We start from the raw sequence: 14,462 nt of genomic DNA on the forward strand, positions 1-14,462 counted from the left end.
AATCTGCTAATAGGGAAAAAAGGACAACAAAAACAAAATATAACAAAACTAAAAACAAATTCATTTCCATGCTTCATCTGTGTCTTCTTGAATTCCTTTCTGCATACCTACAAAAACTGAAGAGTTTTTGATCTTTAAAATCTTTTTAAAGCCCAACAATCTAAACATACTGATAGGAAAACCATTTCTGACATAAAACAGGGCTGAATATAGGCTGACTCATCTCCATCTTGGTATTCTTATGCACTAGCACTGAGCCAGACAGAAAACTGCAAGCAGCACGAGGTAAAGAGGCTTAAAGTGTCTGATAACACTGCTGAAGATAGGGCTGGTACATGCTCGTACCTGCTCCTGCTTGGAGGGGTAAGGGGGGAGGGGTGCGGGTGGCCCCTGCAAACTCTGGGGAAGGGGCAATCAAACGTTCTCACAGTTTAACATCTTTTGTTTTTACAACTTTCAGAGCTGAATGCCTTGTAAACTGAGGAATCTGTTTTCCTTGTTCAAATTCCTTAATTGTTACACTCCTGAAAGGACAAAGGGCAAGTTATGTACTAGTCATAGGGCCCATTTCCCCCCAAATTAAACTCAGTATAATAATGGAAGTGGAAACAGGTATATTCAAAATAAAGTAGGTGTGCTCCTTCTCCAGCTCTGCACAGAGAGCTCAAATGGTCCAGGAAGATGACCCAGTTACTAACTGCTGCTCGCACACTAGGGCTCTACTTCCAGCTCATCTTCACCAGCAGTACAAGTTTTACATGTATCACTTTAAAGCATCACTGCCGCCTCTCAAAAGAGACTTGTGTAGAGTTCCTCAGGTGTCTAGTTAAGAGCTCAGGCTCTGGAACTGAGTTACCCACATCAGTGACCATGGGGAAGCAAGCACTCAGTCCCTCAAACCTTCTATTCTGCATCTGTGAAGCAGAGAGACAAGAGTACTACCTCCCAGAACCAATAAGCAGGACCTAAAACACTAGCTATTGCCATTAGCAGCAGCAGCACCAAGAAAAAGCTTACACTTGGCTGTACAAATCTAGTGAGTGCTATATTAAGTTGGATGGGGCAAGTTTCGATCATTTACCTCTAATTACTATGTTCTATAAGGACAGGCATCTTGGCTTTAAAAAGAACAGAAATGATATATACAGTTACAGTTAAACATTATAAAATTTTCTTTAAAAAATTCAACAATCATGGTAAATTTACTTTAGCAATTTCCTCCTCTGGGACTGACTATAAATTTAAGGAACTATAAGGCAATTCAAAAGTCAGACCACCCTTGTAAGAGCTCCCAAAAGTTCGCCTGAGTGCTGTGCTGCTAAGCCAGGTCCTGCTTATCTAACTCCATAAAATTACACATGAAAAAAGGTGAGCCCAAAAATCATTTTGGGGCAGAATAGCTCTTACTAAAATTGTGGCAGTGCTATCACAGCTGCTGTAGGACCTGGGGCCTTGATCTTGTTAGTGACCACTGGATCTGGTGGTGAACACACCAGAACTAGCTTGTGTGATGCCCAGAGGGCACCTGGCTCCCAAGCCAAGAGGCTCCGAACTAGGCAGCAGGAAGCTCTCTTTTTGACAGGGCTCTGTTTCAGGCCTCTGGCCAGAATGCACAAGACCCGCTGTCTTTCCACCTTGAGCTTCTCCCTTCAGGCTCTTTTTTCAATACATGACCAAAATCAAACAGGATCTTTCCACCTTGCTGTGAAGCCAAGGCAAACAGTTTTAATGCTGCCTACACACACACACACACACACACACACACACACACACACACACAGCTTCAGCACCACACCCTCAGCTCATTCTGTAATTTACGTATTTGGTACAGGGTCTCACTGTGCGGCTTGGACTCGTAGTGATCCTCCTGTTTCAGCTTCCCCAGTGCTGGGATTACATATTAACATAAACATTTTAGTCTGCATTTCAAAAAAATCAGAAAGGCTGCATAATTTATACTTTTGAGAATCCCTTTGATGTCTGTCATAATATAAAATATTTAAACCTTAATATATATTTCTGTCTTTGATCTACTGTAATATAACATTATGTAGTCTCTGGGTGACCAGTATATACTTCAGAGGGAATGAGACTAAGAAAAAGCTAAGACTTCTCATGCTCATTGTGAAAAGTTTTAACTCTGAGATTCCTTGAAAAAGTCTCAGTGGTCCCAAGTGGTGCCTGGGACCACAGTTTGAGAACTGCTGCTCTAAGGTCATGGTTTTTAAACCATTTTGAAAAAAAAAAAAAAAAAATCCCATCACTAAAGAATTTTATGACATAGCCCTCAATTCTAAATTATGTATGTATGACTATTCCTAGCTTATCATGTATGTAATGACACATACCCCCAACAGACACTTGAAAATAATAAGCCATAAATAAAAATTTAAAGGGACTTTGATACTTTCTTTCCATATCCAAGATTCATACAACATTCTCTTTTGGCAAATACAGAGCTACTGTCCTCTTGGGAACTGGATTTTCCTTTCAGCAAAATTCATTTTAACTATTACTGGAAAGTCTGATGTGACCAGGATAGTTTGCATCAATGGCTAATAACACTACCAATATAGAAACTATTTTCTTGAGCAATGAACGGCCGAGCATAATTTTAAGGCCAGGCTGCCTAACGAAGTGAGTGGTGGAGGTGTACATTGCCACACCTGGGTCCTGGAACCCTGAGTCTTGCTGGAGTTGGGCCTGGGTCAGCCCTGCCCCAACCCACATGTGCTGCTCAGGGAGCTTGACCAAGACAGGAAGGCCACACAAGCTTGTTCCTCTGTTCCTATGTCAGTGTGCTTTGGGAAACCTGGGCCAAGTCTGCGCCAAAGAGACTGCCTTTCCTTTCAAGATAAACAGACTATATTCTCGGTTCATTCACAGGTAACCAGATTAAAATGAGTCATTCCGCTCTGGGAAGATCTGCTTAAAGGAAATGTCCAAAGAATAGTTTTAACATTTGCTTAGACTCCACTGCCATCTTTGCTTTGTTTCAGAAATATGGCAACAGGAAATGCAGAGTACAATCTGAAAGACATGTCTTGAAGCAAGCACTGCTTCAAGGACATAGGTGAAATGTCTCAGGGGTACTAGTGAGGCTCCCCAAAGAACTTGCATTCAGCCTTCCAGAGTGTTCCTACAAGTATGGCATCCTGTGACAGGGTAGCTATACTGGTTCTCAGTGGGTACTTAGAACAACAAGTCTGAGTAGCCATCCTGAAAGATCAAGAAGGTAGTGAGTCTGTGGCCAGGTGCTTGGTTTGATGCAGCTAGAAAGAGTAAGAAATGAATTGATGGATAATTATCATGAAGGAAAAACAATCAGATCTGACAGTAAAGGCCTTGACATACCAAAAATGTTCCCTGCAAAAAAAGTACTTATTAATAACACAAACTCTTGAACAAGACACGAAGTTACCACAAGTGAATTTATAGCCATGAAAGTAACCTTTCCTTTTGTAAACAAGTACAAAGACAAACTGATTGTTCTAATTTTCATGTCTAATGTTCCAGGATCCAAGAATAAAGGACAGTTTGTGAAGGACCTACTTCTAAGGTTGGCTCATTCCAAGTCATTTGGTAAGACTTTGCTGTCATCTTCTAGATTCGCAAAACGTGGACATGCACCTGAGTAGACTACCCCCATGAAGAGAATCAACATATCAGGTGAAAACACAAGCACAACTGATTATCAGTGAGCCAGTAAACTACAATGACAATTCTTCATTTGCCTGGTCACCCCAAGCATTTGGCCTTACCTCGCTCTTCACCCGACAGTCACCTCTTCCTCTACCACAAAAATGGAGGACTTAAGGTTCTCGCTTCTCTTTCTTTCTACGTCAAACGTTACTAAAGCTGCCTTCCCTTCTGATTCTAGAGAGAAGATACTGCCTTTCTCAATTAACCTGTTCCTAATCCACAGGCTTCTCCTGGTACCTGGGTCATCTGTTCCCCAGCCCACTACACCCCTCCTGCCTCTGCCTGTAGGTGAATTCAAGGCCTCAGTCAACCTATCTTGAAGGGTAATGACAAAGTGACACACATAATGCACAGAACCTGCTCAGCAGTGACAAGGGTTCAGGAAGTTAAGATACCCCACCTCTAATCCTAGACCTAGTCCTAATTTATTGCTGTCTTGAAGAAAGGTCCTTTTCAGAGGGCTCATCTAGCCTCTGACACCCCACGGTAGTAGAGAAGGAGACACTGTGTAACGACCAGCATGAAGACTGCAGCAATGTAGTTCTTCCCACCATCTCTGGTTACTCTACCTGCAAATTACCCCAAAAAACAGGTGGGCATTTTAAGAATGTGCAACTAAGATGCTATGAATTTAAAATACATAGGGCGCTGTTATCTTGTACTATATACACCCCATAAAAGTACTAATCACTTAGTCCTGATACAACATAACAGAAAAGTTCCTCCAGGGGCCAAAATCCTGAGCTGTTTCACTGTGTTTCTAAGAGGTTGTTTTGTTAATGCAATTAAGACATTTTCATTTTGAAAATCAACCAAAAAATTAAAGAAATCTTATAATTTCTTAACTCTTGCAGATAGCAGCACTTAATCACTTTACTAACACCACCATCACCAGCACCACCAGTACTACCAGCACCACCAGCACCAGCACCAGCACCCCCAGAAACCAGGTGCATAAGTACAAAGCTGTCTTGGTTTCATTAGGCCTCAATGGCTGGGACTCAGATACCCAGGACTCAACAACTAACTAGAGTTGCCCAGATCTCCTGAGACGATCCCAAACCTAGTGCTTCCTTACAGAAGAATCAACTAGGGTTGAAATTCAAAGTGTTTCCCCCACCCCTTCTGTCTTTTGTGCAGGTCCTCCCATAAGTGGAAAGGCTGAGCAAATTATCCCATCTTTCCTTACTGTAGTCAACTCCTTAGTGACCTGTATTTCAGAAGGTGGTTGGACAATTCTATGAAAAGATGCAAGCAAAGTGTTTGCCACTGAGCTGAGTGGCTCCTGCACAGTTCATGCTGCTGTCATAGAACTATGCCTGCCCTAAATCAACAGGATAGAATGAAACTCAGAGACAGAAAAAAAAAAAAAAAAAAACAACCCAAGAGGCAGCACACTTGGTTGTTGTTGGGAAGCTGGTGCTTGTATGTATACCTACAGCACATCAGGTGTCTTCTTCCCTCCGAATGTACAGCTTAGATAAGCTACTCTTAGGACCCACAAAAAAAGCCAGGGAAGAAAAGCCTGAGCCCCCAGTATTTCCATCTGCTAAGAAACCCACTAGTGGTTGTTAATGGCAACAGAGCATCCTGACACAGTGTTAATTTTGGACACGCACAGAGACTCCAAAGCTTTGTACAATGGCTGCTCTGCTCATAAACGTCACCCGCCCAATTCCTCCATGAAGTCACATTGCTGCCCTCATTAACAAGCATGTGTACCCAGGTGAAAGACAGCCCTGGCAAGGGGAATGCAATTTAATTATAAATGTGTGGCTGCTGGGAGCCAAACCAGCACTGGCAGCAGAGGTCTCCACGTGAAACAGTGACAGTGACGGCATGCTGGCCACGTGGCTGGCAGCTAACCAGATTACATCATCTCTTTTGTGCAAGGATGAACTGCAGGAGGAGCAACTGCTCACCAGTTTAAGCACCACGCAGGGCTGCACTGTGCTGCGGAAGGCTGCAGCTTCCGTTGGTATAAGTCACCCTTCTTTCTCCTTTGTGTCAAAATTAAAAACACGTCCTCGAAGATGTTACAATCAAGCACTACGCATTTCTCTAACAAATTTATACTAGTCATTTCCCTACTAGTCATTACCCTTAATAAGAAATGGTGCCTTCCCCAGCACACAGTTTCTTAATAGAATGACTAAAACTAGAAAGGAAAAAAAAAAAGGTCTTTTTAGGAATAAGGTGAGAAAACCAGAATATTTATTCTCATCCCAGTTTTCCATTTGGGATGAGGTGATGTATACCTTACCTCCATGCTCTTCCATCATAAGATGAAATGCTGGGGGCGGGGAAGCCAGTTCAAGCTCACAGGTTTTTAAATAAGTCCTCATGCAAGAGTACTGTTGGCTCTAGGACACAATCTGCCCCCCCCACCCGCCCCACTTATTTTAAAATGTCTCTGCTAACAGGCAAGGCAAGAATCAGTTCACAGAATGTGTCCTGCAAGCAAATAAGCCTGCTCACTGTAGCTGTGGCCTAAACCTTCCCACCCGGCTTCTGCACCACAATATTTGTGCTGAAGGGTCTGTCCAAATGCCTGACCTCAACAAATGCAAATTATACTTATATAAAGGAATAAATGAAGCCTGAGCACACGAACACATTCTCCACTGGTGACTCTCTCCTTCAGAGCCCAGAAGGTTCAGCTGGCCTTCAGCTATAGTAATGATGAGGGTGTCTGCCTTACTCACTCCCCATTCTATTCCCCTGAGTAAACTGGAATTTGGCTGGAACGGTGAGTAGTCAGCAACTACAGGGGCAGGCCTAGCCCAGTGGCTGACTGTATCACCTTCCTAAGGACAGTCTCTCTTACTCCAGGGTCTCACAATGGCCCCAAGACCCAAAAATCAACTAAATAATAAAGAATTTTCAACTTTTTCATTTCTGAGACTGCTTTTTCAAGATTGCTGCCTCAGAGTCTACTTCTGAGGAGTCCCCTTCCCAAGACTGTCCAGCCTGGTCTGTGAGCATTTCTGACGCAGGAACTGTGCCCTCTTCCCAGGGATCCAAGGTTGAACAGTGCCTCACCTGTGCTTTTCCAATCTGTTTTGAGGGGGCTCAGTCTAATGAGGAAAAAACATTACCTTTAGGAAATCAGCCAGGCTAGGAATCAAACCTGGAAGTACCACCTGCATAAATCCCTTAGCGCTTTGGGCCATCCAATGGAGTAAGAATGTCTTATTATAGGCTTGCACTGAGGCTTAGAGGAAAAGTTGGCAAGGCACCAAGCACAGTGCCTACCACATCAATAATGTCCAACAAATGTCAGCCCTGCTGATGAACGTGGTTCCCAAGAACAAGCAATACAATACCTGATGAGGAGGCACACAGCAGCCAGGTCCAGCCCTGCACGGTGTGTTAGTTACAAGAAACTCATGGGGGTAGGGGATGGGGGGAACACGACTTGTGTAGTATCCAACTGCATAACTTCGAGCTCCTAGGGCCACCTCACCTAAAGCCCTGGGGGCAAGTACACCACCTGAGGCCCTACATGCATGTAATGTACACAGTCAACACTGAAGTAACCATTTACTAATGAATGGTTCAGAGCAATTCATCTTACTTCCCTAATGCACTCAACGCCACTTCGAATTGGCAGATGTAACAAAAACAGTACAGCATGTATTGCCAGCAACAGCCTTAAAGAGGGGGTCCAGACTACAGTTACCTGTTCCTTAAAGTTTGACACTCCTAACTAAAAATACAAATATAAAATGTGGGACAGGTATAACCAAAATGTATAATGTCTTTAAAACAACACTACGAGGTACAAGACTCATTAAAATCTCCCAAACTCACACGCTAAAAACAAAGCAAGGCAAAAACAGGTACAACTAGCCTATCCTGTTGCTAATATATCTAAGTCCACAGTGCTTAACTTGTAAGCTTTATTGTCAAAATAGTGTGCCCTTTCAGCTGAGACGTTAAAATCCTGAAAACTAAGATAGATCTTAATTTATATAATAAAAACTTTTATATATTTATTTCCAAAATATGCTAACTCAAAATTCAGTTAATTTTCCAAAACAATTCAAACATAAAGAACTTTTGTTAAGAAAAGATCAATTTCTAGGTTTACTTCAACAAATTCCTTAGGAAAAAATTACCATTATATGATACAAGAACTAACATTTTTATTTAAAGCTCTATATTGCTACATTTAAAAATACTCAATTTCAAAAAAAAAAAAAAAAAAGAAAAGAAAAAAAAAACCTCAATTTCATGTCATGAAATTGTGCTTAATTCAGACTATTGCTTACTAGACTGCAGCAGCAGCATCCAACTCCCAACTAAGACACTAACAGGAGGGCATTTTTAAAAAAAAATATTTTTTATTTATTTCTGTATTTGGTACAAGGTCTTGCTACTCAGCTTGGACTCAGAGTGGTCCTCTTGTCTCACCCTCCCCAGTGCTGGGATTACAGGCATGTTCCACCATGCCTGGTTTGGGTGGGCAGGGTTGGACCAGCACAGCATGTGGCACTGGGGATCTAACCTGGGTCCTTGCGCTTGCCAGGCTGGTGCTTAGACCGCTGAGCTATCTCCTCTGCCAGGAGGACATTTCCGTGTCTTGAACTTATAGTGCAAGTCCCAAAGTCAAGAGCAGCATGGGAACTAGCTGAGCATCCCATACTCAGCCACAAGGACACCAGACTCATGTGCAGCACTCCCTAACCAGCAACCTGACCTGGCAAGGAAGGAGAGAAGGCAGCAAATACTCCCAGGGTGGGGGGGCCATACACTGCATATACAGGCCTCTCACAGCAGAGAGACCAGGAGAACTGCCTGGCATGGAGAGGGGCCTTAAGAAATCAAATTTTATGAGGCATGCACACCACTATGCTTAGGAACATTCCAGAAGGTAGAAGGGGATTTCTAAAGAGTCAAGAACAGATACAAAGATGGAAAAGAGAGACAGGTAAACTTTAAGAAAATGCCTGGTAACGACAGCTTAGTCAAAAAGCTAAATGATTTTAAAGCTAAATGACACCCTTTTCCTTTTCTCCTGTCTAAAGGATCCCAGCTGGAGGAACAGAAAGGAGCAGGAACAAGGGGAGGTGTGAATGGAGGTGAGCACAGAGAAAGTAGAGCTGGAAAATAAATCATCTTGACCATCATCTCTTCACTTAGGTTAGTCCCAAGGAATATAGGGGGGAAGGGCAGGCCTCTCTGAAGACCAACAGGGCTTGAGTAGGATGAAAAAAGGACATTTTGGTTTAGACTGGTTAGGACTCAATGCCTAAGAGTACAGCTGCTGCAATGCCAGGTGACAGCGTACAGCAACAGGGCCTGTCTGAGAAGTTGCCAAGAATAGATTCATCCCCAAGAGTAGATTCACCTTGAGGGAAACACAAAGTCCATTCCAGGTTGTACTTTTCCACATTTCAATAGTTCATCCCTAAAGGACACTTGCTACTTTAAACTATTGACAAGTTCCTCTTAATTTGATATCTACTAAGTCAAGTTTGGGGAGATAGTTCAACAGTCTTAAGCACCTGCCTGGCAAGTGCAAGGACCAGAGTTCGATCCCCAATACCACATGTTGTGCCAGCCCCAGAACCCTGGGCGTGCCATGCTGGCCACCAGAACCAGGTGTGGTAATTCATGCCTGTAATTCCAGCACTGGGGAAGCTGAGACAGGAGGATTACTGAGTCTGAATGGGACTCTGTACCAAATAAATAAATAAAAGATTTTTTAATTTTAAAAAAATAAAGTTAAGAGAAATGAAGTATCAGAACATTAATATTATTGGTCTTGTAATTGGGTGAAGTTTTATTTTTCTATTTTAAAAGATATTCTATTTATTTTGAACTTCCACCTCCTAAAACAGTATAACTGCTTATCAAATAAAACAAATGATTGAAGAGAAATAAAACTTACGAGGAAGTTAAGTAAATCAGGGGCTAGATAGTGTCTTTCTCCTTACATTATTAACTTGGAATCAAACTATGTATGTGTACAATAATCAAACAATAGCAATATGCCTTCTACCCCCTCAGCAGCTTAAACCTTGCCCTACTTTGAATAGATACCAAAAATATTCAACACTCGAAGATTAACACTAGGCACCTAATACAGCCGCCTAATTCAATTCCTTGGGATAGGAATCATTAGCAAACTGGGCTTAGTAAATTAAATCCCAAAGCAGAGGTGGTGACAATAAAACAAGCATCTGTCTATCCCAGACCTAAAGCATGAGGCTGGACTACCAAGCCCCACTCGACGCCTCTGGCTCTTGTTTCCTCAGTGGGCTCTGCAAGCACAGGTGAAGAGGGCCTCACAATCAGCTCACTCAGACTGCATCCACTGCGAAGGCCACTGACCCACACAGAGAGGACTCTCATATGGAGGCATCTCCAATTCATTACAGAATTGAAACCAGTTGGGCTTACATCTTCTATCATTAAGCAATGACAAGCACAGCTCTTAAGAAAACGAGATTTTTGTTAGCAGCTGCCTCAAAACTAATACAAGCCTGTCTTTTCTTAATTCAAACAAGGGCAAGGGGCAAAGAGAACTGCAAATATGCCTCTAAATAAACTCTGTGGTTGCAGAAAGGACTCAACCATTTAAAATGCTACAGAAAGAAAGTTCTAGTTGAAGTAAGAAACTCCAGCTATAGAAAAGCTCAGATTTCTGGGGCTTACTCATGAAAAAACTGTGCCAGGATTTTAAACAGGTGAAATGAGCTTTCACAATAACCTAATTTAAATAGTAGGGACAAATGGAAAAACCACAGAATGGCAGTGGACATTCACAGTTGTGAATGGTGAGTAGGCACGATGTGAAGAAGCTTGTCACAGCAAATGCTGTCTTCTCGTTGACTCAGTAGACTCACTGGCTCTCAAGCTACACGTCAGTACCGCTGCAGTGTTTGTTGCAGCGTGTTCTGGTTCTCAGTTTCCAATGGTAAAGTCCTCAACTGGAGTTGCTGCCCTTGGCTGGTCTTGGAGCCTCTATTCCTGTGGCTCTACCTCCTTCCCTGGCTACTCCTCTATGTCCTGCAGGTCCCGATCCTCACTCTTCTGTAGTCCCAGCATAAGTCCCATGCCGCAGGGCCCAGCCCGGCCCACCAAGGGCCAGCTGCTCCCCAAGCAGATACCAAGTATCAAAGCCTAGAATTTCCTGAACAGTGCAAAGGGTAAGGGGTGCTCTTTGCCATGTGGGTTACAACTGGGACAAATATGGTTTCATAAACCACATTTGAACTTTAAATCCTTTAGAATGCTTATTTTCTCTAATATTCTTAGTACTACAGTTCAATTCATTACAAGTCAGGACAATTTTCTGAGACCTCGCCACTACAACTGTATACACCTAGAATATAAATAGCCAAGTGAGCAAAACTGGCCATAAAGTAGCTTTTCATCAATGAAACCAAACACCCAATATCCACAACCTAAAGGAAGGCTTTATTTTTTTGTTCATGGTTTCAGGAGATTCAGTCCTCAGTTAAGTGGTTTTAAAGCAAAAACCCTCACAGCAGAAGGGCCCTGGAAGAGCAACGCTGCTTGTTTTATGGTGAGCAGCAAATAAAGCAAAGGAAAGCACCACAAAGGAAAGGACCCGAGGCCCACTGTAGCAGGGAAGGTCACACCTCCATAAATCCCCCATTCTCAGAAGTGTGTCTTACGAATCCCCCATAGCTCTCATACCAATCGAGCTGACAATATATATACCATGAAGCCTCAGTATCTCCTATAGCCTTAAAAGAGAGCAGCTGATACCTACCTTTTCTTCAACTTCCGAAGTGTATCAGTGTTTTCTACTATGTTTGTCCTATTTTTGTTAGGTAACTCCAAACCACAAATTAGAAACCATATTCATTTTATATCGAAATCTATGAATTACTATATATTGAAAAGGAAATCACAACTTCAAAATACATCTCCAAATCTGGCCAATTCAAAATGCAAGATATCCATAGAATAGCACAAAATTTTAATGAAAAAAATAGGTTAATTTTTAAAGTATTAGGATCCACTTAACTGAAATGTCCTATCCAAAGACCTTGAAATGCTTTCATGACATTTTACTTTATTTTATGTAACAAATCCAACACATGAGACAGTATTTCTTCCATCATTCTGAAATAAAGCAAATAAATTTCTCACTTTCAAATGCTACACTACAGATACAAGAAGAGACTATATTTAAAAGACCTACATTTTTAGTTAATACACATGGGAAAAATTCTTTGAATAAGCTCAAATTATTTTAACAGTCTATTAAACAAAAGTTAATAGAAAATATTTTAACAAGTGCAAGGTCCTGAGTTTGATCACTGGTACAGCATGCAGTGCAGGCCCCAGAACCAGACATAGTGGCGCATGCCTATAATCCTAGCCCTGGGGAGGCTGACACAGGAGTCCCAGCAGCATAGCAAGACCCTGTTTCAAAAAATAAATAAAATAGAATTGAAAAAAACTTGCTTTACAACTCTTAACAAAAATATAAGCTTATATAATAATAATTTAAGTTTTAAACTTCTATTATCGCTTTCCAAGATGGGGTCTGACAACAACTTTAATAAATAAATTCCATCTCAAATGTAAAAATAAATTAAATGTCCCTCCAAATAGAAACTATTTGCAGAATTCTATCAGATTCTGATAAATAGGTCTTGTTTTCTATGACCTAGGACTTCTCACCTTCAGTGAAATGCAAGAAGTTTTTCCTCTTTTCTGAAAATGTACAAGGAAGATTGTACCTCCCATAAGGGCTGCAAGTCAGACTCCAACCACATGGAATGATTGTCACTCCCTGCAGCTGAAAGGGGTTTAGAAACGGGCTGGCTGGCTAACAGATGCTTGGCTTGGATTTCCTCTCAGATATGTTTTTAATGCTGATGGTGCTTCAGTGCAACTGTTCATGGACGGGAAACAGTGAAAAGAATGAAGACCTGCTGTCATGTAAAAGAAGGGGCTGGTCACAAGGAGACCACCACAGATGCGTGGCTTCAAGTTTACTTACCACATCACACATTAGGGAAGTGATGATTACTGGTGTTATGTTTTTAAAGTAATGAGCAAATAAATGTTCGAATTTGCATCAAAGAAAACCCTGAACTGCTCATCTTCAGCACTGAATTGCCTTCTTAGTTACAGAAAGTCCTTCCCAGAATCTAGTAGTCACTTCAACACTGGACTATGCCTCTGAAATCAAAATCACTGTGCAGTGTCTAACTTTTATGCCTATAAAACCTACTACCTGCACACCATTTCAAGAAAAGTAATACAAATTATACTTTTCCCAGGTAAATTTCACTTCATCTGAACATTTGTAATCACCTTAAAATTCACAAATCACAGGAAAAAATTGCATCTTATCACTTCCCATATATTGAGAAGAATGTTAGGGAGGGCAACAGCAGTAGGTATGTAGCCACTCAGAGGCAGTTTTGTTCAACACACAATGCTAATGTCAGAGAAAAAAAGAAAACTTGTTGGCCATGAATGCCACTTCAAATTAAAGACAGACAAGCAGGTTTTGACTCAACTTATAACCTGTTTCTCTTTTCAATGTCCTAGCCATCAAACTGTGATCAAATGTTACTGGACAACTAACTGCCTATTCCTTGAAGGATCTATTCAGAGGCAGATAAAGTACCTAAATCTGTTCATCAGTTAAGGCATTTGAAACACCATGAGTTCAGTGTCTATGCAGGATTTCAATATCTCATATTTGAATGTGTCCATGTTCCATTCCATTTGTGTCAAGGCTACAATTGTTAATTTCCACTCAACAACTGCTGGTAACAGCAGGTGTGTGTGTGTGTGTGTGTGTGTGTGTGTGTGTGTGTGTCCAAAAGCAAGCATGCAGGCGCACATGCTAGGTTACCCTGCCTCTGCTAATCCTGATTCTCTTATGTTCTAAGGAATATGCAGGCCATTCCTATAAACCACAGCACACCACACCTACCTGCAAGAACCCAATGACATCATGGCCTCAAGACTTCTTAATCGCTATACTGACAATACTACCAAACGAGCAGAAATGGAAAATACCTCTTTGGTACTGTCAAGATGAAAAATAACTCATGCTGACAAGCAGGCAGATCTTTCTCAGTGGTTTATAAATAAAGTTATACCAAGTTATCATACATTACAAGAAACTTCCCTGTGAAGACCATTCTCAGGTTATGAAAACAGGTTATTTCACAGGAAAATCCACAAGGGCAAAAAGTTGTTTGGTAGTTGACCAGGACCAGACAAGATGTGGACATTAGATTGCAGGGATGACTATAAAGGGCTATAAAGTTACTTTTTCCACTGGAAATATTCTAAAACTATTATAATGGCTGTAAAATTCTATGGGTGAATAAACTAAAAGTTACTAAAATGTATACTATATATGCTATGCGAGTTACCTCTCAAACTGCCAGACAAAACCAGGTTGCTTGGAAATATTGCTAAAACATTCTACAATAAAACTACATTCTATACCGATTACTAAAATTATAAAGTTACAAAGGCAAAGTAGACAATATAATTATTTTTTCTTTCCTAAGAATACACAGTCTTAATGTATACAATAATAACTAAGATAGTAATAGGATTTAATGCCTTTATCAAATACTTTTGTGGAGAAATAAGTGTATACATTTTAATTTTACTACTTCTGAATGCATCAGTTATAGTACACATACTGAACAGAAAAATTATTAGTTATATGTTCATGAACTTCACTTTAGCAAATAATTTACAGAAAGACTAAGTCATGAAAAATAAACATGTAAGATTTT

General features: G+C 41.1%; 1 protein-coding gene across 12 annotated transcripts in view; it reads right to left on the minus strand.

The window, feature by feature from the left end:
• Trio (trio Rho guanine nucleotide exchange factor) overlaps positions 1-14,462 on the minus strand; it is a 374,802-nt gene that overhangs the window by 241,289 nt on the left and 119,051 nt on the right. The window lies entirely within an intron of this gene.

The sequence above is a fragment of the Octodon degus genome, unplaced genomic scaffold (genome assembly GCF_000260255.1).
Source record: "Octodon degus isolate 3935 unplaced genomic scaffold, OctDeg1.0 scaffold00207, whole genome shotgun sequence".
NCBI classification, from domain to species: domain Eukaryota; kingdom Metazoa; phylum Chordata; class Mammalia; order Rodentia; family Octodontidae; genus Octodon; species Octodon degus.